Here is a 26377-nt window from a genome sequence, read left to right on the forward strand (position 1 = left end):
GGGCCGAAACCCTTCTTCAGACACTCTAAGCTTTTCCCAGTTACTCCAGCAACTTGTGTCTATCTTCATTATACAACGATCCAGTCAACCAGATTCCATTATGGGCCTGTCCAAGTTAGGCGACACTTTAGGCGACTGCCAGCGGCTAGTTTTAATGGGATTCACCTACGACACCTGGTAACACCTAAGACGACCTACGACAGCAAAATTTGTCGCAACTTTCGCCGAAAATGTTTCAACATGTTGAAAATTTTACGACAGTTGCCCTTAGTCGCCGAATGTTGTTCCTGATGTTGGGGAAGTCCAGAACAAGGGGTCACAGTTTAAGGATAAAGGGGAAATCTTTTAGGACTGAGATGAGAAAAACATTTTTTACACAGAGAGTGGTGAATCTCTGGAATTCTCTGCCACAGAATGTAGTTGAGGCCAGTTCATTGGCTATATTTAAGAGGGAGTTAGATGTGGCCCTTGTGGCTAAAGGGATCAGGGGGTATGGAGAGAAAGCAGGTACAGGATACTGAGTTAGATGATCAGCCATGATCATATTGAATGGCGGTGCAGGCTCGAAGGGCCGAATGGCCTACTCCTGCACCTATTTTCTATGTCTATGTTTCTAAGATATTGCCTAAGTGGGACAGGCCCATTGCTCTTTGGTAGACAGAAAAGCTGGAGTAACTCAGCAGGTCAGGCAGCATCTATGGAGAAAATGAAGGCGATGTTTTGTGTCGGAATCCTTCTTCGGACTATTTTGTGTCTATCTTCAGTAATAAACCGGAATCTGCAGTTCCTTCCTACACACTGTCCATTACTATTTCCCTGTACAGCCTTTCATATTTTTCACTGTTAAATATAATTTTTTTTTAGCTACAGATGAATGTGCAGCCACAGCATATTTTAGAACGTATGTATTCTTAGCAATCATAAGAAATCTTTCCTTAAATTGATTGATCATGCTCCACAAAGTATGCTTACACGTTTTAAATCATTTGTAGGTGTCCTCAAAATATAATAACGTGATGGCCCTTGGGTATGTTCAGTGAGTGGGCAGGATTTTAGGGAACAGTACTCAAAGGAAATGATCTTCAAGACAGACACAGAGAGAGCGAGAGAGAAGTCAAGAGTGTTTTATTGTTCTATGTCCCAAACAGAACAATGAAATTTTTACTTACTGCAGCACGACAGAATATGCAAACATAGTACACTGTATATAAAAAATCTGAAATGTTCTAACACACAGTCATTCGCACACACATACATACACTCACACACACTCGCACACATACACACTCGCACACATACACACTCGCACACAGACACACTCGCACACAGACACACACACACCCATACACACACACGCACGCACTCATACACACATTCGCACATACACTCGCACGCATACACACACACACACACATACAGTCACACATGCATACACACTCAAACACACACTCACACACATACACTCACGCATACACTTGCACATATATACTCACACACACACGCACATACACACTTGCACACATACACTCAGACACACACACTCAGACACACACACATACACGCACACACTCGCACACATACACTCACATGCATATACATGCACACATATCATATATACGCTCACACACATATATACATACAGTCATACACGTGTATATATATATATACACACACACACACACATATATATATATTATATATAATATAGATATTGAAAGTAGTCTGGCCGCTCCATTTACAAAGCCAGTTAGTTCTGGTTAACTACAGCATTGCACAAGTGTACTGTACATATACTTGGGAGGTGCCTCACTCTCCGATTAACTGCAGCTTTCTTTACATGAGTGCATTTTGTCCCAAGTGGTGCTGGTTGTTTTCCTTGGAGGTCTATATAAGTGTGCCAATATGTTGAAGGCTTCTGGCCTCTGCACCACATTCAACGCATTATCTGGCACAGTATGATAAGGTACTGCTGACTGAAACTAAATACAATTTTAAAGCAATACTCCTTGCCCTCTTCAGTGCTGCCACATGTTCTTCATTTCCTTTTGGTTATCCAGAGCAGCTGGTTTGAGTTGCAGGTTCCTACATAATAACCGGTTGTGAGCAGCTTTGGCCCCCATATCTGAGGAAGGATGTGCTGGCGTTGGAGAGGGTCCAGAGGAGGTTTACGAGAATGATCCCAGAAATGATTGGGTTAACGTATGACTGGGCCTGTACTCGTTGGAGTTTAGAAGGATGAGGGGGCAACCTCATTGAAACTTACCAAATAGTGAAAAGCCTGCATACATTGATGACTGCATCGGTGCTACCTCCTGCACCCATGCAGCACTCACTGGCTTCATTAACTCTACTACTAATTTCCAACCTGCACTCAAATTTACTTGGACCATCCCAGACATCTCCCTCGCCTTTCTTGATCTCACCGTCTCCATCGCAGGACTATCGACTGACATTTATTATAAACCCACTGACTCCCACAGGTATCTAGACTACACTTCTTCCCACCCTGCTTCCTGTAGAGACTCTACCCCTACTCCCAATTCCTAAAGAACGTACCTTTAGAAAGGAAATACGGAGGAATTTCTTCAGTCAGTGGGTGGTTAATCCGTGGAATTCATTGCCACAGAAGGCCAAGTCAATAGATATTTTTAAGGCAGAGATTGACAGATTCTTGATTAGTTAAGGGCCTGTCCCACTAAGGCGACCTTATTGGCGAGTTTAGGAGAGTCTGCGCTCACCACAAGCTCGCAGGTGGTCGCTGGTGAGTCTCCTTCATGGTCGAGAGGAGTTCCCGCAGAACATGTTGAAAAATTTTCTGCGACCAAAAATTGGTGGGCATGGAGAAAATCAATACTTTTGAAGTCGTAGTGCAGTGGTAGTGGGGTCGCCATGTCATTGTAGGCAGTCGAGGTAGCCGTAGGGCATTTTCATTGGCTCATTGGGGGGGAAAAACGGGTCAGCACGAGTTTTCAGAAGCAAGGAAAACCGACCGGTAATGTTAAATGTCCGCTAAACTTAAGATATATGTGTTGTGTATTATTGTAATTTACCGTACTTCTAATAAAAATAATTTTTAAAAAAAAATAAAAAAAAATGTCCGCTAAACTTCACAGCTGTGTATCTCTGGCTTATTAAAAGTTGCCTGGCTTCTTAAAAGTGGCTTCTGCTTGGCGGCTAATCACAGCGCTTCGTTCACTACCCCATATTTCGACTGTGAACCGCGCTGTGATGGGCTGATGGGGGGGGAGGGAGGGTTTTGGGGGGGCAGTCGGTTTCCGCCACGGCTTTTGCCGCGCTCGGTCACTGCGCGCTTGATCTGAGATTCTGGATGGCGGAGGTCCTCAGAAGAAGAGAAAAAATACGCCTGCGGGCCGGATAATTTCGGGTTATGAAGCGTGTCTCGACAAAAAAAGTGGAGGGGCTGTAGCCCCCCCAGCTCCCCCCACCCCCCACCCCCCCACGGCCCATGAGCGGGAAAGATAGATTAGCCGTGATTGAATGGTGGAGTAGACCAGAATTACCTAATTCTGCTCCTAGAACTAATGAACCGTTGTCACTGTTGATGTTGGAAAATATAATCGGCCACTATTATCTGAATGGTGGCCGATTAGGAAAAGGGGAGATGCAACGAGACCTGGGTGTCATGGTACACCAGTCATTGAAAGTAGGCATGCAGGTGCAGCAGGCAGTGAAGAAAGCGAATGGTATGTTAGCATTCATAGCAAAAGGATTTGAGTATAGGAGCAGGGAGATTCTACTAGTTGTACAGGGTCTTGGTGAGACCACACCTGGAGTATTGCGTACAGTTTTGGTCTCCTAATCTGAGGAAAGACATTCTTGCCATAGAGGGAGTACAGGGAAGGTTCACCAGACTGATTCCTGGGATGTCAGGACTTTCATATGAAGAAAGACTGGATAGACTCGGCTTGTACTCGCTAGAATTTAGAAGAATGAGGGGGGATCTTATAGAAACTTACAAAATTGTTAAGGGGTTGGACAGGCTAGATGCAGGAAGATTGTTCCTGATGTTGGGGAAGTCCAGGACAAGGGGGTCACAGTTTAAGGATAAGGGGGAAATCCTTTAGGACCGAGATGAGAAAAACATTTTTCACCAGAGAGAGGTGAATCTCTGGAATTCTCTGCCACAGAAGGTAGTTGAGGCCAGTTCATTGGCTATATTTAAGAGGGAGTTAGATGTGGCCCTTGTGGCTAAAGGGATCAGGGGGTATGGAGAGAAGGCAGGTACAAAGTTTCAAAGTTGTCTAAAACTACCAGCCTCTACTACCTCCATATACCTGTGTGGAAAATGTTGCACCTCAGTTTCTCATTAAATCTTTGCCCACTCTTTGCTTAAACCTAATGTCCTCTATGTCTCGATTCCCCTACACTGGGTAAAAGACTATCTGCACTTATCCCCATCAATTCCTCTCATGATTTTGTACAAGAGAACATGATTAAGAGAAAGTGTTCAAGAAGGAACTGCAGATGCTGGAAAATCGAAGGCACACAAAAAAGCTGGAGAAACTCAGCGGGTGCAGCAGCATCTATGGAGCGAAGGAAATAGGCAACGTTTCGGCCCGAAACGTTGCCTATTTCCTTCGCTCCATAGATGCTGCTGCACCTGCTGAGTTTCTCCAGCTTTTATGATTAAGAGAAAACTGTTTTTTACCCAGAAATTGTTTATATGTGAAAAAAATTATCCTCTATTTTCCGGGAATATACCTAGAGCACTAATGGAGCTGTTGCTGTAGACTGTTGGTGGCTGCGGACTGGTGTAGCAGGGGTAGAACCTTCCACTGATGACATCACAGTGACTGCCAGTTTAAATTTGACGTCAGAACGTATTTTTAAAAATCTGGTGATTCTCAAAAGTCAGTTAACAAACAGCTCGCGATCAGACTGGGAGATGAAGGAAGTCCATAGAGTGGTGATACAGCGTGGAAACAGGCCCTTCGGCCCAACTCGCCCATACCGGCCAACAATGTCCCAGCTACACTAGTCCCACCTGCCTGTGCTTGCTCCATATCCCTCCAAACCTGTCCTATCCTTGTACCTGTCGAACTGTTTCTTAAACGATGGGATAGTCCCAGCCTCAATTACCTCCTCTGGCAGCTTGTTACAGCCACCACCTCTGTGCGAAAAAGTTACCCCTCGGATTCCTATTGAATCCATTCCCCTTCACCTTAAACCTATGTCCTCTCGTCCTCGATTCCCCTACTCTGGCAAAAAACTGTGCATCTACCCGATCTATTCCTCTCATGATTTTGTACACCTCTATAAGATCTCCCCTCATCCTCCTGTGCCCCATGGAATAGAGACCCAGCCTACTCAACCTCTCCCTATAGCTCACACCCTCTAGTCCTGGCAACATCCTCGTAAATCTTCTCTGAACTCTTTCCAGCTTGACAATATCTTTACTATAACATGGTGCCCAGAACTGAACACAATATTCGGTCTCACCAATACAACTGCAACATGACCTCCCGACTTCTATACTGCCCAATCTACAAGCACAATGGCAGATGCAGATATAGACTCATCGTCTATATTTTCTATACCAGCAGGACAAGGCTTCTGGCTTATCTCCTCTCCAGACCTTCAGAGGTTACCTTGAACCTGCCCCCTCCAGCTCTGTTATCTAACACTGCTCTAATTTGTCCTGCCTCCCTGCTCATCTCCATTCTTTTATCCCACCTCTGTCGCCCAACAATCTCCACAAAATGTATTTGTTGTGTAAAAAGTCCAATAAAACACTGAACTATTGTTGAAGAAGAAATGCTTTAGAGTCTGCAAGAGAGAGGAGCCATCTTCTGTTGACAGTGGATTGAAACGTGTTAACCTGTCAGGTAGAATGATTTGACTATTTTGTGTTACTTGTTGCTTTATGGAAGAGGTAACAATTATCGTAAATGATTTAAGGGACTGTCCCACTTAGTCTATTTTTAGGCGACTGTCATAGTCATAGCAGGTCGCCGAAAAACCGCCGACTGGACCCCCCCCTTCGACATAAAATTTGAAATAGAATCATTACTTTGACAACTAAAAAAAAATGATCAGCACTAGTGACAACCTATGCTAACCTGGCGACAACCTACGACAGCACCTACGTCAGGAGAAGTCAAGCTACGCTCATTGGCGTCAAACCCACTGTCGCTGACTCTCTCCGAAAATTTCTCAACATGTTGAAAATCTAGCGGCGACCAGAAAGATGCTGCTACTCCTTGGGCGACTGAGGAGACGACTCACGACCATACAGGTGACACCCCTGCGACCATGTGGTGACAGCTTCGTTGCCTGTAGTTGCCTAAAAAATCGTCTAAGTGGGACAGGCCCTTTAGTACTTTCACTTAAATTTTTATTGATTTTTAAGAGATATTTTCAAGACAGTGCAACACCATCACCATAAATAAAACAAAGTAAGAAAAACAGCAATCAAAATAAAAAAATAAGTAGATGGGGGAAAAAAAAAAAAAAGAAGTAAATAAAAAAAAAATTTGGAATAAGACCGTGTGGTTCACTTACCAAATTAAAAAAAGAAAAACCATTACATTGGTTAGTTATCTGGAGATAATTCAACATTCATACAAACATACCATCTAGTTCTATATAACGCAATCTTCGGCATTTATCGCTCGGCATTTATCTAATTGGTGTCATGGCTCAAATAAACAGTCCATTTTTCCCAGATCTTCTCAAATGAATTCTCCTTGACTCTCAAGGAATATGTCAATTTCTCCATATTAAAGATGTCTCGCACAATTTCTAACCACTGTTCCTGTTTTGGACTTTTTTCATTAAGCCACTGCCTGGTAATGGCCTTCTAACTTGCTGCAACCAAAACTTTAATCAAATATGTATCTTCTATTTTTACACTATCTTTAATATGCCCCAGATACATCACAGGGCAGGTATTTGGGATTTTATAACCCAAGATATTATTTACAGCTGCATTAACATTTTCCCAGTATGGCCTTATCTTTACACAGTTCCAGAAAATATGCGAGTGGTCTGCCTCCGTACTCCCACACAGCCTCCAACAGTGTTGTTGGACAGCAAGTTGTCTGCTTTTTATTTTGGGTGTTATAAAAAAGCGAGATAGATTCTTCCAGCAAAATTCTATCCATACTAGTGAGCTTGTGGATGAACATTGTGTTTCACACATTTGACACCATTCTTCTTCTGTTATTTGAATCTTTAATTCTGCTTCCCATTTTGTTTTTATGTAGAGCGGTGATTCTCCCCTGCTTTCCACCAGAGCTTGGTAGAAAGCAGAGATGACCCGAGACCCCTTCTGTTTGTATGCATCCACAATCACCTTGATCACATTATTTGAAGTTTCATCTAGTTCTGGCCTTATCTCTTTTATAAAGTAGTCTCTTCATTGCAAGTATCTAAAAAAATCTTTGTTTTCAAGACCATACTTTGACTTTAAATCTTGGAAGCTCATAAACTCGCCATTTTTTGAAACTGTATACATTGCCGTTATGCCTTTTTGTGCCCATTCTTTGAATTTTGAATCATACACCCCTGGCTTAAACTTTGAGTCATATGCGAACCACTTCAATGCGTGAACCCCTCTTTTTAATTTGTATTTTTCAACTATAACATTCCATATTTCTAACGTAAATGCTACTATTGGATCCATAGCATGTCTCAAAGCCCCTCTCAGATATTTGTCTCCCACCAAAATCTGGGTCTGGTAACCCTGTATCTCCCTTTCCATTTCTTTCCATCGAGATTCATAATCAGGTCTACACCAACAAGCCAGAGGTCTGAGTTGAGCTGCATAAAGTATTTCTTCAGATTTGGTAAAGCCATTCCACCCTTGCTTTTCAGCAGTTGAAGTGTTGTTAATTTTATTCTTGGTTTTTTGCTATTCCAAATGAATCTAGAGATCATTTTATCCCAGGCTATGAATTTATCTCGGGGAACATTAATTGGGAGAGATTGGAATAAATATAGTAGTTTAGGTAGGATATTCATTTTTACCGTTTGTATTCTGGCACTGAAGTCTAGAGGAAGGGTCGACCACCTCTCAACATCCTTTTTGATGTTTTCTTCAATTTTGTTATAATTAGTTTCAAACAAGTTGGAAAGTGTTTTGGTTATAGTTACACCAAGATACTGCATCGTTTTAGAGTTCCATTTCAGATTATATGCATCTCTGATTTGTTGGGATGGAGAATAATTGAATGAAAGAATTTGTGTTTTTGTTATATTCAATTTATACCCTGAGTAGTATCCATATGTTTCAAATAGGTTCATTAGATTTGGGAGACATATATCTGGTCGTTCAAGAAAAATAATGATATCATCAGCGAAAAGACCAATTATATGTTCTTTCCCCCCTATTTTGACCCCCTGCAGGTCTTCTCTCTGCCTTATTGCTTGTGCTAAGGGTTTGATATACAAAACGAAGAGAGTAGGAGAAAGACAGCATCCTTGCCTTGTGCCCCTCTCTAACTGGATCCTTTTTGATATGTTTCCATTCACCTTAATCCTAGCTGTAGGCTCCTGCTATATTGTTTTAATACACCAAATTGCATCTTCATTGAAACCAAATCTCCTCAGTACTTCATATAAGAATACCCAACTAACACTATCAAAGGCTTTTTCTGCATCTAAACTGACCAGGACCATATTTGTATCCTTTTTTTGAGCATTATCCACAATTAGTACAGTCCCTGCAGCTGATTTATGCACTTAATTCTTCCTGCAATAATGATTTTAACTGGCTTGACATTCGGGTATTTTTATTTCCCTCTGCTGCTTTTGTGCTGTTCTATAAATTCTGATATCATCCTTTCAGCTTTTGCATGTTTGAACTTTCTGTTATTACACCCAAGTCCTGAAAGGGGCAGTGTGTTCATAAAAGCCATGAATTATTTGCTGAATTTCAGTGAGAAAATAGGAAACCCATAGAATCGTGTAAACTGACTATAATCGTACACATAAAAGGTTAAAGATATGGCATGGAAATGGGCCCTTTAGCCCACTGAATCAAAGGCCACAAATGCCCATTCACACTAGTTCCATGTTGTCCAATTTTCTCATTCACTCCCTGCACACTAGGGGAAATTTAGACGTCAATTAACCTACAAATCCATACGTCTTCGGGATAATCATAGTCTCACAGTGTGGAAACGGGCCCTTCGTCCCAACTTGCCCACACCGGGCAACATGACCCAGCTACACCAGTCCCACCTGCCTGCGCTTGGACCATATCCCTCCAAACCTGTCCTATCCATGTACCTGTCCAACTGTTTCTTAAACGATGGGATAGTCCCAGCCTCAACTACCTCCTCTGGCAGCTTATTCCGTACACCCACCACCCTGTGAAGTGGGAAGAATTAGAGCACCCAGAGGAAATCCACACGGTCACAGAGAGAACGTGCAAACTCCACACAGACACCACCCAAGGTCAAGATTGAACCCGAGTCTCTGGTCCTGTGAGGCAACTGCGCCGCTGTGCTGCCCTTAAATAACTTATTTTAAAAGTAAATGAAGAAAAGTAGAAAGTACTTTTCAATAATTCCCCATTAGTTGCATTGCATAAAGATTGTGAAACAGAATTAACACCAAATATTTGGTCAGTCACTTTAGAGTCCAACAAATCTGATAAGTTTGACACTGCCTTAATCAATGTAGTTTAGTTTAGTTTAGTGTCACGTGTATCGAGGTACAGTGAAAAGCTTTTTGTTGTGTGCCTACCAGTCAGCGGAAAGACTATACATGACAAGACAAAGGTAGACAACAATGCTGGAGAAACTCAGCGGGTGAGGCAGCATCTATGGAGCGAAGGAATAGGTGACGTTTCGGGTCGAGACCCTTCTTCAGACTTTTTAAAAAACCTCAATGAGTTCCGCGTTTACATTTAAAATTCTTTCTTATACATGATTACAATCTAGCTTTCCAGTGTACAGTATCTATTCTCACCAGTAATCTCTTAGAAATATGGAACAAATCCCAATTTTGGCACCAGCCAAAATCATAATATTTACCATTGCAGTAATTTAATATTCATTGGGAACGTATCCAAATAAAGTGCTATTTAGGACTGTCTTAAACGGTGTATTAATATCAACTACGTACATCAGTTTTACTTGTCTTGTAATTGTCCTCTTAAGGTATTGTATCTGTTGGAGGGAAGCCAATAATATAAGCTCAGTTATTGAAGCAACATCTTTTGTAAATTCTGTTTCCGAATCAATATGTAATTTTGTAACATTTATTTCTTGGGGTGTGGGCATTCACTGACTTGACCCATTCCAATTGTCCTGAGATGGTGGCGGAGAGCCACATTCTTGACCTGCAGTAGTCTTTTTGATGAAGGTATTCACACAGAGTTCCAGGATTTAGACCGAGTAACAATGAAGGATGAGTGACATATTTGCAAGGCAGGTAGATAAAAATGCTGGAGAAACTCAGCGGGCGAGGCAGCATCTATGGAGCGAAGGAATAGGTGACGTTTCGGGTCGAGACCCTTCTTCAGACTGTGAGACTCTTCTTCTCGACTCAAAACGTCGCCTATTCCTTCGCTCCACAGATGCTGCCTCACCCGCTGAGTTTCTCCAGCATTTTTGTCCATTTTCGATTTTTCCAGCATTTGCAGTTCTTTCTTAAATATTTGCAAGACGGAATAGCTTGCTGATCTGGAGTAGAGCCTGCAGTGTGTAGTATTTTCCTACATCTTCTCTTGGCATCATTCTTGTACAGATCATGCATGTGGAAGGTGCTGTCAGAGGGGACAGGGCAAGTAACACCTTGCAGATACTAGATGGTTTGCAATGTCAGTGGCAGAGGCAGAGGCAATGAACATTTGGGTTTATGGATGGGTTGCCAATAAATCCCATGAATAAAGTACATGGCCACCCCTTGGTTCCAGAGCCTTTCTGGATTAACCATGTTGCCGGACCAGTAGAGGTCACGGCCTCCGGGAGGAGTCCAACGATACCGGAGCGGTTTGCCGAAGCCGCAGGGAGTGGGCTGAGATACTGGTCCGTAGTTGGTCTGGGAAGGTCTGCCGGGCCGGAGTTCCTGAGCCCCGGCCGCAGGTGGCAAATTCGACTTACCGATCGATGCGGAAGTCCTGAGATCGGCCACCTCACCCAGCCTAGGTGCCGCATTTTCGGATGGACTTCCAGGACAGTGCGCTCTTATAATTTTGTCTGGATTAAATGAGGTTCCCGACCACCAGTTGCCAGAAAATCAGTGGTGGACCTGTATTTAAGTGTGGATTCTAAATCTAGTATTATTATTATTTAACTAATTTGGATAAAAGTTAAATAATCATGCAACTATATACTATATGCAAATAAAATGGGGCAATAGGGTCTCAGCCCCATTTGGGGTTAGCAATGGTGTTAGACAAGGGGGAATTTTGTCCCCAGCCCTTTTTAATCTATATATTGATGATCTGTCTAAACAATTGAAAGCCTGTAACACTGGGTGCGTGATTGGTAATATTTTAGTGAACCATATTATGTATGCAGATGATCTTGTGGTCTTTAGTCCATCTAGCGCTGGTCTCCAGCAGCTCCTTACTATATGTTCCATGTATGGTGTGGAACATGACATTAAATATAATGCTAGTAAGAGTGCTGTTATGGTCTGAAGAACCAAAGAGGATAAATGCCTAAAATATCCTGTTTTTAAATTGTCTGACAACAATCTTAGTGTCTGTAATAAGATAAAATATCTAGGGCATATTATTACAGAACAAATGACAGATGATGAGGATATTTATAGGCAACGACGCATGCTGTATGTACAGGCAAATATCCTCTTGCGTAAATTTGGTGCGTGTGCAGATGTGGTGAAGATGTCGCTATTTAGAGCATACTGCACACCACTCTACACTGCGCACCTGTGGTCGAACTATTTAAAGACAAGTATGCAGAGACTAAAGGTGGCATATAACGATGCCATGAGAACACTGCTAAGGCAACCTAGATGGTGTAGTGCCAGTAATATGTTTGTGGCTGCAGGAGTCAGTACTTTAGAAGCTATCCTAAGACACCACATGTATAAATTCATTTGCAGGAGAAATGACTCTAAAAATGTGCTTATTGTGGCCTTGACAAACATAAGGGTTAGCACTACACGCTACGAGTCCCAGTTGTGGAGACACTGGTATCGTTGTCTCGTTGTAGGACATTGATCATCTTTTAATCTGGATTTTTAACTTAAGTATTGTGGGTTTTTGTTAAATATAAATTATGATGTTTTTATGTGATATACCATGATTTTATATATATTTATGATATTTGATATGCAATGCATTTTTTATGTAATGTTGCCCCTTGTCTGGACCTTGAGTCCGAAATAAAGTTTATTATTATTATTATTATGGTATAATTGTGTAAAAGCACTTTCTGCTTTGTACAAGCTAGTTGAAGCTACATTATCAAAATTATTGTTAATACCTTCAAAGAAAGTGATTAGAAAGAAACCATAGCTACATTTTATGGGAATTCTATGAATTATTTGCATAAAGTAGAGAGTAAGAGAACATATTTCAACATTTTGAACTATTTTCTTAAAATAAGTGACTGCAAAAAAAAAAAGGAAAATTAGAATGCAAGACAAAGCGTTTTACAGTCCCAGTGTGTGACAATAATATACTTAAATCTAAAATGCCTATATAAAAGTAGTGGTGGAACTGGTGCTCAATATCTCTGTATGTAACAATTTGAACAATGGGATTAAAGTATGAGGAGTAAATTAAAGACTATACATGTAATATTGCAAGGAGGCTACAATAGAGGATTAATTAGCCTATCCTAATGGGCCTGTCCCACTTAGGTGATTTTTTTCAGCGACTGTCATAATCGTTGCAGGTCGCCCAAAAAACGGCGACTGGACCCCCTACGACAATATCTATGACAATGTCTACGACATCCTACCACTCATCTCATTGACCAACTGAAAAACTCCATCCACCAATCTCAACACTAACTACTGACATTCCTATTACTGAATGCATTTTTTTTTAAGTTTCAAGGGATTTTGTCACTATTCAATTACGGTGATGTCTGCCTGTACAATAACAATGAAACATGTTATCTAAAAAGATACGTGATTTGAACAAAGAGCTCACGTTATAAAAGTCACAGAGAAGCTTTGAAACCTTTAAGGACTAAGGTTTATAAAGGCTGAAATTTCATGACAAAAGTTACTCTATTCAATAAGCCATTTAGTTGTAAGCAACTTAAAAAAAGAAAAGATCCTTGTTTCAATTGGTTCTTTCCTCCACAGTAGAAAAAAGTAATTGAATATAAATCGCACAATTGAACAGCCCACAATTCAGTACAATGCACGTGTTAGATTTCTACATCACCATTACTTGGGCTCTACATGGGAATTTCTGATAATAAGTTCAATCTGATATGTGAACATTGAAAAGGCAAGAATATCCAGAACTGTGTGCCATTACATTCACGATCTGCTTGATCCTTTTAACAAAAGTCGATCAAAATACATCCAACGTTTATGAAAGTATGATGTAAAGCTTATTTTAATGTTGCTTCGTCCATGATGATTCATGTGTTACATTGTTTGAAAATGGATAGGAAAGGATTAGAGGGATATGGGCCAAACACGAGCAGGTGGGACTAGTGCAGATGGGACATATTGGTCAACATGAGCAAGGTAGGCCAATTAGATTAGATTAGATTAGATTTACTTTATTAATCCCCTTATTCAGGGGAAATTCAGATGTCCTTGCAGCACACTAATAAAAATACAACATAGCATTCAAGAAGTTCAACACCAAAACACAAAAACATCCCCCCACAGTGGTTTTCACTGTGGGGGAAGGCACAAAGTCCAGCCCAGTTCCTATGCTAAATGACTCTTCGAAAGAGTAGTCTAACTGAAGATTCCTTCAGAAAAAGGAATCTTACTTTCCCCTGCAACCGCACAAGATACAACACCTGTCCATTTACCTCCCCTCTCGACTCCATCCAAGGACCCAAACAGTCTTGCCAGGTGAGGCAGAGGTTCACTTGCACCTCCTCCGAACTCTCTACATCGGCGAGACCAAGCGCAGGCTCGGCGATCGTTTCACTGAACACCTCCGCTCAGTCTGTCTTAACCTGCCTGATCTCCCGGTGGCCCAGCACTTCAACTACCCCTCCTATTCCCAATCTGACCTTTGTGTCCTGGGCCTCCTCCACTGTTAGAGTGAAGCCCAGTGCAAATTGGAGGAGCAGCACCTCATATTTCACTTGGGTAATTTACACCTCAGCGGTATGAACATTGACTTCTCTAACTTCAGATAGCCCTTAATTTCTCTCTCCATCCCCTTCCCTTTCCCAGTTCTCCCGACTATAATCCAATCCCCTCCCCTGACATCAGTCTGAAGGGTCTCGACCTGAACGTCGCCCATTCCTTCCCTCAAGAGATGTTGCCTCACCCACTGAGTTACTCCAGCATTTTGTGTCTACCTGAAGTTTCCTTTACCTGTTTAATTAGTGCAAGGGATAAAAAGTGAGCGCCGCTTCAAAAAACAAGAACAAACTGCTATCTCTGATTATTGCAACCTTGTTCTTGGGAAAGGGGAAAGAACTCTAAAGTTTGGCATTTGAAATTAAACGAATATAGCTGATTCAAGGGTTGAATCTAGCTTTAATCTGTGTTGGGATTATAATCTTATAACTGACGAGTGAAGTTTCTGTTGAAAAGCGTATTGTAAAGGTGAAAAAATCCTCACCTAAAGGAATAGCAAACTTATTCACAAACATGAAGTAGTTAACTAAGAACAATAATGGTGTAATGAATTTGAGTGAAAATTGTCAATCTTCACTCTTTGCAAGCTTATAAATGATGAATCTTATGGTGAACATGAATTGTGGTCAAAATATATCTTTATTTATTATCTTGTAACCATCTGGCTAAAGACAAACAATTCCTCTTAAAGTGAAGAGAAAATAACTTCATTAATGACAGAGGAAGTAAACCTTGTTCTACTATTCGGGTGACTTCCATACAAGTTAAAGTGTCTAAATCAATATAGGATGACTGATACCAGTGAATAGTTAAAACTTGTTATGCATTCATAATTTTATGGTAAACCTAAATGTTACATTAAATTTAAATAATTCCTCTTTAAACTTTCATTGTATTAATTGTCTAAAATACTGATGAAGATTTTCAATGCTTCGCCAATCCATTGGACACTCGCAATATGCTCAGAAAGAATGTCGGAAGGAACTGCAGATGCTGGTTTACACCAAAGATAGACACAAAATGCTTGAGCAACAACGGCACAGGCAGCGTCTCTGGAGGAAAGAATACTACAGGTGATGTTTTGATTCAGAAACCTTCTTGATAGAAGGGTCCCGACACAAACAGTCACTTATTCCTTTCCTCCGAAGATGCTGCCTGATCCGCAGAGTTACTCCAGCATTTTGTGTCTCTGCTCAGAAAGAGCCTGGAAATACTATGATAGATAGATCATTGGAAAACTCGGGATTTCAGTTGAGACTGACAAGACAAAAGTAGCTGACCAAAGAGGGTGAGAGAAGTTCGAAGAAGACTTGTTGGTACTCAATATAATATTTCCAGCTGTTAATCTGAAACAAGGGTCAGTCATTTTATTGCCACTGTAGCTGACAGGACAAATAAAATGACAATGAAAGAAAAGAACTGATGGATGCATAAGATTTCCCGTATAAAGCACTTGCAGTAAGATGGAAATTGCTGGTCAGCTCTAAAGATGAGTGTTAAGTGTAGCAGGCAAATGTGCTGAAAGCACTCGTGGAACCTGGGTGAGGTCACCTCAGGATAAGTTAGGTCATTTGGACTTTAGCTTAGACAATGCAGGACAAAATGAATCTGTTTAGAAATGCATTGATATGATGTCAACTAGAAAGAATGAAAATATCAGGACAGAACTTGCCGGTAACACCGAACCCAAATCCTATGGTCTTATCAGGAATATAAAATGGCCTCCATTATCCTAATAGAATAGAATAGAATAGAATAGAATGCCATTTTATTGTCACTATACACATGTACAATGAGATTAAAAGCAGCTCGTACTCAGTGCAGACATGTAATTAGTGCAAAAAACAAAAAACAAAAGGGGGGGGGGGGGGGGATAAGGTGCACAGTTCTGCGGCGCTATATACATATCTATAAAAAGACAATGGATGAATAGAGTGAATAAATAGGATTCCTATATACAGTAGGTGGATAGATGGAAGTCCGGGGGTTAGGCTGTGAAGTCAGTACGTGTGTGAGTTCAGGGAGGTTATGGCTTTTGGAAAGCAACTGTTCTTGAGTCTGTTTGTCCTTGTTCTGATGCACCTATAGCGCCTCCCTGAGGGCAGCAGGTCGAACAGGCCAAATGCAGGATGGGAGCTGTCTTTGATGATGTTCTTCGCCCTGCTGAGGCAGCGGGAGGTGTAAATGTCCATCAGGGAGGGGAGAGGGCAGCCAATGATCTTCTGTGCTGCCCTAACTACCCTCTGAAGCTTCTCCCTGTCTGCCATGGTGCAGCTGCCGTACCATGCTGTAATGCAGTATGTCAGCAGGCTCTCAATGGACGAGCGATAGAAGGTCAGCAGCAGGTTGGAGTCCAGGTTGTGCTTCCTGAGGACCCTCAGGAAGTGCAGCCACTGCTGAGCCTTCTTGATGACCGCTGTGATGTTGTCTGTCCAGGAGATGTCAGCGGAGATGAGGACGCCGAGAAACCGGAAGGTGTAGACCCTCTCCACACACTCGCCGTTGATGTATAGGGGGGCTAAGTCGGTGCTGTGCCTCCAAATAGGATTATTTTGGAATACAAAATACATTTTGGAAATTATAATTTTGTACTCCTCTTCCCCTGGTTATAAAAAGGGTCTCATCTCTCAGGGGGCAGCACAGTGGCGCAGTAGTAGAGTTGCAGGCCTTACACCGCCAGACACCCATGTTCGATCCTGACTCTAAGTGCTGTCTGTGCGGAGTTTGTGCGTTCACCCCATGGCCAGCATGGGTTTGGTCCGGTTGCTCCGGTTTCCTCCCACACTCCAATGACGTCCAAGTTTATAGGTGAATTGGCTTTGGTAAAGATTGTAAATTGTCCCTAGTGTGGAGGGCTGGTTTACGGGGTGATCGCTGGTCGGTGCGGACTCGGTGGGCCGAAGGGCCTGATTCTGCGTTGTACTTCTAAACTAAACTGCTTGTAACCCGAAAAAGTGTCCATGTTGGAAATGTGGCTGCACGGCAGCATATTTGCACACAGAAAAGGACACACAGAGTGCTGGTGTCGGGCAGCATCCCTGGAGAACATGCATGAAGGATGTTGCGGGTGGGGACTCTTCTGCAATGTTTGGGTTGGGGCACTTCTTAGAAACATAGAAAATAGGTGTAGGAGGAGGCTATTCGAGCCAGCACCGCCATTCATTGTAATCATGGCTAATCATCCCCAATCAATAACCCGTGCCTGCCTTCTCCCCATATCCCTTGATTCCACTAGCCCCTAGAGCTCTATCTAACTCTCTCTTAAATCCATCCAGTGATTTTGCCTCCACTGCCCTCTGTGGCAGGGATTTCCACAAATTCACAACTCTCTGGGTGAAAAAGTTTTTTCTCACCTCAGTCTTAAATGGCCTCCCCTTTATTCTAAGACTGTGGCCCCTGGTTCTGGACTCGCCCAACATTGGGAACATTTTTCCTGCATCTAGCTTGTCCAGTCCTTTTATAATTTTATGTTTCTCTAAGAAACCCCCTCATCCTTCTAAACTCTAGTGAATACAAGCCTAGTCTTTTCAATCTTTCCTCATATGACAGTCCCGCCATCCCAGGGATCAATCTCGTGAACCTACGCTGCACTGCCTCAATCACAAGGATGTTCTTCCTCAAATTAGGAGACCAAAATTATACACAATACTCCAGATGTGGTCTTACCAGAGCCCTGTACAACTGCAGAAGAACCTCTTTACTCCTATACTAAATTCCCTTGTTATGAAGAGGTTTTTGTTCAGGTTTCCTAAGTGGGACAGTGGCATAAGAATCTAAATCCCTGCCTCCTGCACCAGTTCCTCAGCCACACATTCAGGTCCTGTATCTCCCTGTTCCTGCTCTCACCAGCACGAGGAACTGGAAGCAAACCGGAGATAACCACCCTGGAGGTCCTGCCTTCCAGCTCTTTTCTGAGCTCTCTAAAGTCACGCTTCAGAATATTCATCCCCTTTTATTATCTAATGGGGGCCGACTAGGAAAAGGGGAGATGCAGCGAGACCTGGGTGTCATGGTACACCAGTCATTGAAAGTGGGCATGCAGGTGCAGCAGGCAGTGAAGAAAGCGAATGGTATGTTAGCTTTCATAGCAAAAGGATTTGAGTATAGGAGCAGGGAGGTTCTACTGCAGTTGTACAGGGTCTTGGTGAGACCACACCTGGAGTATTGCGTACAGTTTTGGTCTCCAAATCTGAGGAAGGACATTATTGCCATAGAGGGAGTGCAGAGAAGGTTCACCAGACTGATTCCTGAGATGTCAGGACTGTCTTATGAAGAAAGACTGGATAGACTTGGTTTATACTCTCTAGAATTTAGGAGATTGAGAGGGGATCTTATAGAAACTTACAAAATTCTTAAGGGGTTGGACAGGCTAGATGCAGGAAGATTGCTCCCGATGTTGGGGAAGTCCAGGACAAGGGGTCACAGCTTAAGGATAAGGGGGAAATCCTTTAAAACCGAGATGAGAAGAACTTTTTTCACACAGAGAGTGGTGAATCTCTGGAACTCCCTGCCACAGAGGGTAGTCGAGGCCAGTTCATTGGCTATATTTAAGAGGGAGTTAGATGTGGCCCTTGTGGCTAAGGGGATCAGAGGGTATGGAGAGAAGGCAGGTACGGGATACTGAGTTGGATGATCAGCCATGATCATATTGAATGGCGGTGCAGGCTCGAAGGGCCGAATGGCCTACTCCTGCACCTAATTTCTATGTTTCTATGTTTCTATGTTTCTTTCCAACATCGTTTGTGCCAACATCCACTACCACTTACGGCTGTTCACTTTCGCCGTTGAGGATTTTCCGCACTCTGTCCGTGACATCCTGGATCCTGGCACCAGGGAGGCAGCAAATCATCCTCAAATCCCGTCTGTTGCCGCAGAAACCCCTGTCCCTACCTCTCACAATGGAGTCTCCAACTACCACGGAGTTGAATGACGTCGGCCTCCTTGGTTTTAGCTCAAAAGTACTTTTTGCATCGCATGCCAGTCCGCCGCTCAGTGTGATAACATCTTCTGTCCTGACAGCTTCTAAGTGGGTGAACCTGTTCACTAGAGGTACAGTACCCGGGGACGTTGGCATTCCATGTTTCCTTCCCTTTCTCACCGTCACCCATCTTCTCTCTTCCAGTACCTTAGGTGTAACAATCGTACTGTAGGACTCGTCGCGGAACGACTCAGCTTCTCGGACGAACCTGAGGTCATCCACTTGCTTCTCCAGTTCCCCAACACGGTCCTTCAGGAGCTGTACCTGGATGCACTTCTCATATTTGTAGCAGCCAGAGGCACCAGCAATGTCCTGACCTCCCACATACTGCAAGCATCACACTGAATCACCTTGCTTGACATCTCCTTCTTTTGTCTCTCCCTCTCCAGCGTTTGGTGTGGCGTCCTCCCTCAGCCTCCTCGCTGAAGACTTTCGAGCCAAAGACTCACACTTTACTCACAAGGCCGCTCCCTCACTGCCGCTCCCTTAGAGCAACCTTGCTTATATTGACTGAGAAATTGCCTAATTTACCAATTAACAAACCAAATTCCTCAGTTTTAAACTGTTTTTCCCCTGTGACTTACTCACTTTTCCCACGGGCTTCAGCCAATCAGCTCTTCTCCTGTTTCTCTTTGTTGCTGCTTGTCCAAGATCCACGTAAACTCTGGGCTAGCTCTGGCTGATTTTTGGCGCTCTTTTTAAATGGTTTTCCCCCTCTGACTCACCTCTGACTCACATTTCCCACGGGCTTCAGTCAATCAGCTAGACCAACCAAGGGCAATGTGTAGTTGAACCAGACTGTTTAACTCAACCGTGCTGTGTCTCTAAACCATTCGGATATTGCCACAAACCAAGTTCCCACACAGCGGGAAATGCCTGTAGCAGTCAGCAAATCTAATCCCACCAATCTCTCAGGCACTTGTTTGTACACACGGACAGTACATAAATCGGGCATTCATAACTTGAAGAAGACCAGTACACACATATTTTTATTCTGATTCTTATTACCTACATTGCTTACATGATATATATTACATGATTTATATGGTCACACTGGCGGTATTACTCGCTTCCATAGTTTAGAAAGTGGAAACAAGGAACTGCTGGTTTATGTAGATCAAACAGTATTGCTGATTTGATCCGTGTCTGGTTTTGCTGCTGATGACCTGATCCATAATCCATGTCAGGTTTCCTATACCACCGCCACCTCGTGCATGTGGGCAGCCATGCATGTATACAAATGAAAGGTAGACAAAAATGCTGGAGAAACTCAGCGGGTGAGGCAGCATCTATGGAGCGAAGGAAATAGGCAACGTTTCGGGTCGAAACCCTTTGGGTTTCGACCCGAAACGTTGCCTATTTCCTTCAAAAAGGGTTTCGACCCGAAACGTTACCTATTTCCTTTGCTCCATAGATGCTGCCTCACCCGCCGAGTTTCTCCAGCATTTTTGTCTACCTTCTATTTTCCGGCCTCTGCAGTTCCTTCTTAAACATCTTATACAAATGAAAGTACTTGTTATGATATATAATGATTCTGTATCATAAGTACTTTGTACAGTTTATACCGTAGATAGACACAAAGTGTTGGAGTAAATCAGCGGGTCAGGCAGCATCACTGGAGTAAATAGGATGGGTGATGTTTTGGGTCGGGACCCTTCTTCAAACATAGACGCCTTCAGACCACTAGGCCAACCAAGGACAATGTGGTAGTTGAACTCAACCATGCTCTGCCTCCGCACCATTCGCATATTGCCACGAACCAAGTCCCCACACTTGAAGAGGCATCCATTTGAAGCCTTTGGTGACCATGGACTGGGACTGATAATGAACAGGAATGGAAACATGATTCATTTATATGCTTACATTCTTGTTCTACTGGGGCAACCGGATGATTCCAAAATGATCTACTCACATTGCAAACTCATTTAAGTTTCTGTTCAGGATTGCTCGTTTGCTGACTTTCAGATATGGCTTCTTGGGAAAGTTATGTGACATATTAGAAGCTCAGCCTGGTTCTAGAACTACACTGTGTCCGAGTTGCAAATATTAATGAAGACAGTTGTAAGAATGGCAAATGTTATAATCCATCCCAGCTGACAGTCTAAAGAATGATTTGTTGAAGAATACTACTGCAATTGATTTATTTTGTAAAATGATGGAGAGATGCTTTCCTTGCACTAATTTGGAAATTACTTTATTAGCTAAAAGAACTGGGCAGTGGGAAATTCTTTTGTTGAGCAAATCATCTTGCACAAAAGTTGAATTGCATAACACTGTCTCTTCTTTCAATGTTATGCAACCGGGAAGCATTTTTTTGATGCGAAACATGGTAATTACTATTTTCGGGTGCTTCATATCATGCCAGAAATTCAAATGGCATGATTCACCCTTAAGCAATTTCATGACAATGGCATACAGTATGGTGTGCAATTTTGTTTGACGCATGACGCCCTTTCTGAAGCACCATGGGAGAGCCTAAACCATGTTGCCCAGATTGCAATAATTGTTTAACGTCGAAGGATAGATGCAAAGTGCTGGAGGTACTCAAGAAGTGGGCCAGGCAACATCTCTGCAAAAACAAGGAACTGCAGATGCTGGTTTAGAAACATAGAAACATAGAAAATAGGTGCAGGAGTAGGCCATTCGGCCCTTCGAGCCTGCACCGCCATTCAATATGATCATGGCTGATTATCCAACTCAGTATCCTGTACCTGCCTTCTCTCCATACCCCCTGATCCCTTTAGCCACAAGGGCCACATCTAACTCCCTCTTAAATATAGCCAATGAACTGGCCTCAACTACCTTCTGTGGCAGAGAATTCCAGAGATTCACCACTCTCGGTGTGAAAAATGTTTTTCTCATCTCGGTCCTAAAAGATTTCCCCCTTATCCTTAAACTGTGACCCCTTGTTCTAGACTTCCCCAACATCGGGAACAACCTTCCTGCATCTAGCCTGTCCAACCCCTTAAGAATTTTGTAAGTTTCTATAAGATCCTCCCTCAATCTTCTAAATTCTAGCGAGTACAAACCGAGTCTATCTCGTCTTTCTTCATATGAAAGTCCTGACATTCCAGGAATATCACAGACAGACACAAAGTGCCGGAGTACCTCAGCAGGGGCCTGGCAGCATCTATGGACATATAAAATTATAAAAGGACTGGACAAGCTAGACGCAGGAAAAATGTTCCCAGTGTTGGGCGAGTCCAGAACCAGGGGCCAGTCTTAGAATAAAGGGGAGGTAATTTAAGACTGAGATGAGAAAAAAACATTTTCACCCAGAGAGTTGTGAATTTGTGGAATTCCCTGCCACAGAGGGCAGTGGAGGCCAAATCACTGGATGGATTTAAGAGAGAGTGAGATAGAGCTCTAGGGGCTAATGGAATCAAGGGATATGGGGAGAAGGCAGGCACGGGTTATTGATAGGGGGTGATCAGCCATGATTACAATGAATGGCGGAATGGCCTCCTCCTGCACCTATTTTCTATGTTTTTATGTTTCTATGGAGAAAAAGGATGTAACGTTTTGGGTCGGGAACCTTCTTCAGAGAATATGGATAGGTGACATTTGGAATTGAAACTCTTCTTTAGACCATATTAGACCAGTATGAAGAAGGGTCTCAACCCAAAACATCACCAATCCACCATCTCCAGAGATGCTGTCTGACCTGCTGAGTTTTTCCAGCACTTTGTGTTGTTTTGTGTATTAACCAGCATTTGCAGTTCTTTCTTTCTACGTATGCGGCTGTCAAAGTATATGGATCGGTGGGAAAGTTGGGCAGTGTGTTGGAAGAAGGAATTCAATCCCGATAACTGAGAGTTGATGTAGTTTGAATGCAATCAAGTAGGGGATGAACATACAGATGTTAGTAGATGTTAAATAGAGAGATCTAGGGGTCCATGTAAATAGTTTCTTGAAAGTGGCAACTCGTGTTGGTAGGGTGATGACTCTGAGGAAGTCAATTGACTTGCTTGCTTTCATAGGTGGGGCACAGAATATAAGAGGTGGAATGTTTTAGCTGCAGCTCTACAAAACACTGGTTTGGCCACGTTTGGAGTACTGCATCAACTCTCACTCATCAGGGTTAAATTCCTTACGCCAAGACTCTGCCCAACTTTCCAACTTTGGCAGACTCATTCCCCCAACTTTTGTTCTGGTCACCACACTGTGGTAAAGTACAATGCCGAGCAGCCTGCTTTGTATGTAATGACTACAAGCGCAAATCAAGCGTGAATAATATGCCGACTTCTCTCGGATGGGATACCCTAGAGCTCCGCAGAATCAGGCTAATGCCTCTGTGCCACTTAGGAAACCTGAACGGAAACCTCTGGTGACCTTGTGCCCCACCCAAGGTTTCCATGAGGTTCCCGGAGGTTTTGGTCACTCTCCCTAATGGTCGAAAGTGGTTTCCGCGTAGTCGAGGCTTCTTCGATGTTCCTGTGATTATTTCAACAAAATCAAAACCGGCCTCGACTAAAAATAGGTTGCCGTTTGGTCGAAGCCAGTGGAGTGGGGTTGCTATTTACTTACAGGCAGTCGAAGGCCATCTCCTTCGCTGACCGGCCATTTTGATCGGCTCATTGGAGTTTTCAGCAAAGATCCTGTAGGGTCTTTGGTTTTCAGGACCTAGAAGTTCCGCCGGAAGGTAAAATGCCCGCTAACTTTATTAAACTTCTTAAAACTGTCTCCACTCCTTCTCCCCCCCCCTTCTCTCCCCTTCTCCCCCATTCTCTTTCCCCTTTTCTCTCCCCTTCTCTTTCCCCTTCTCTCCCCTTGTCTCCCTGCCTCCCGCGCTCTCTATAGGACTTACCGCGCTCTGTGGCAGCCGTTTACCTTCCTCTTCATCGCGCAGACAGTGTTCCTCCGTTGTCCCTGGCCCTCACCTTCGCAGGCGAGTGACCAAAACCTCTGGCGACTCACGGAAACCTTGGGTGGGGCGCGAGGTCACCAGAGGTTTCCGTTCAGGTTTCCTAAGTGGGACAGGGGCATAAGACTTATTACAATTTACAAGGAGATTCATAAAATCACGCCATCAAATCTCCCGTCATCCCAGCGCACCAAGTGCCATGAAACAAGACAAAATAACGGTCCCTACATCATCATCTCACTAAATTTCAATAAACTTTGCTACCAATATTCCCTTTACCCAAGGACAATAAAACCCCTGTCCCACTTAGGAGACCTAACCAGCAACCTCTGGTGACCTTGCCCGCCACCCAAGGTTTCCATGAGGCCACCAGAGGTTTTGGTCACTCGCCCTCTAATGGTCGAAAGTGGTTTCTACGTGGTCGAGTCTTCATCTAGGTTGCTGCTATTTTGTCATGATTAAAACCAGCCTCGACTAAAAATAGGTTGCCGTTTTAAAAATCGATCATTTTTTTGTCGCAGGTCTAGTCGAAGCCGGTTTTCTTCATAGTCGAGGAAGGTTTTCAACATGTGTGGGAGGTGGTAGGAGGTTGCAGGTCACCTCAACCTTGATTTTTTTTTGGGTGGCGGGCAAGGTCACCAGAGGTTGCTGTTTAGGTCTCCTAAGTGGGACAGGGGCTTTTGGGAATGGAATATGTTACCACCCGACACACATGCTGCTCCTGATGTTAAGTCATTTAAAAAGGGGATTGAGCTACTAGATCTCCTCAACTTGGTCGAAAAGGCCCACTTCAAAATTTAATCGCTGCTCTACTCACTCCGACCTGCGCGAGATAACCACTTATGAAGTGTTTGCGCAGTAATCAACCAGATTCAGAACCAGATGGGATGTATGCAATTTGCATTGGAGAGTACAGAGGGAAGTCTTTAATTATGGAGAGAGATTGGATAGGATGGGCTTGTTTTCACTGCAATGAGAAGATTGAGGGGGGTGATCTGATGTACGTATACAAGTTTATGAGAAGCATAGCGAGGGTAGACAAGGAGAGTATGTTTTCAAATGTGAGGTAGGAGTTTGAAATAGGATCTTAAGGGTGAGAATTTTTACACAGATTGGTTGATATTGACGGTCGGTGTGGACTCGGTGAGCCGAAGGGTCTGTTTCCATGCTGTGTCTCTAAACAAAAAATCTTTGAACATGCTGCCCGAGGAGGTGGAGAAATCAGAGTTAATTTAAGACTATTTAAGAGTAATTTAGACAGACACTTAAATAGGCAAGGCATAAAAGGATATGGACCTTGTATGGGAATACGGGATTAGTTTAGATAGGTAATAAAGTTGGCATGGACATGGTGAGCCATGAATCTCATTTTTGGCTCTGAGTCTCTAACTCTCCAGAGCAAAGCCTGGAGCTAGGAGATCAAGAGTTGCGATTGATCGATGGTTAGAGGTTAAGCTGGGGCAAGCTGCTGGGAATTGTTGCTGTTATGGGGGAAGAGGGGTTGAATTGGTCATGTGATGGGGTGGGTAGGGTCTAAATTCTAAAGATTATGATAGAAATCATAAGTTTAGTTTAGAGATACAGCGCGGAAACAGGCCCCTCGGCCCACCGGATCCGTGCCGACCAGCGATCCCCGCACATTAACACTATCCTACACCCACTAGGGACAATTTTTACATTTACCAAGCCAATGAACCTACAAACCTGTACATCTTTGGAGGGTGGGAGGAAACCGAAGATCTCGGAGAAAACCCACACGGGTCATGGGGAGAACGTGCAAACTCCGCACAGACAGCACACTTTTTCACCCAGAGAGTTGTGAATTTATGGAATTCCCTGCCACAGAGGGCAGTGGAGGCCAAGTCACTGAATGGATTTAAGTTAGATAGAGCTCTAGGGGCTAGTGGAGTCAAGGGATATGGGGAGAAGGCAGGCACGGGTTATTGATAGGGGACGATCAGCCATGATCACAATGAATGGCGGTGCTGGCTCGAAGGGCTGAATGGCCTCCTCCTGCACCTATTTTCAATGTTTCTATGTAGTCGGGATCGAACCCGGGTCTCCGGCGCTGCCTTCGCTGTAAGACAGCAACTCTACCGCTGATAATTGATAATTTTGATAATTGATAATACCTCTACCACTTGATAATTGATAATTTTCAATTATCAGAAAATCCTTGATTATAGGGTGTCAGTTCAGTAGTTGGGATACACTTGATGGTCAAGGATATCAATTTCTAGTGGATTGAAATCAGTGGTTCCTGGATTCAATAGACTGTTGGTAGATGTAATCAGCGGTTCAGTGCT

General features: G+C 43.2%; 1 long non-coding RNA gene across 1 annotated transcript in view; it reads right to left on the bottom strand.

The window, feature by feature from the left end:
* LOC116979227 overlaps positions 1 to 26377 on the bottom strand; it is an 80944-nt gene that overhangs the window by 44397 nt on the left and 10170 nt on the right. The window contains exon 2 of the long non-coding RNA XR_004413652.1: positions 10093 to 10136. This is a non-coding gene — a long non-coding RNA (uncharacterized LOC116979227). The remainder of the gene's footprint in view (positions 1 to 10092; positions 10137 to 26377) is intronic.

The sequence above is a fragment of the Amblyraja radiata genome, chromosome 12, assembly GCF_010909765.2.
Source record: "Amblyraja radiata isolate CabotCenter1 chromosome 12, sAmbRad1.1.pri, whole genome shotgun sequence".
Classification (NCBI taxonomy): Eukaryota; Metazoa; Chordata; class Chondrichthyes; order Rajiformes; family Rajidae; genus Amblyraja; species Amblyraja radiata.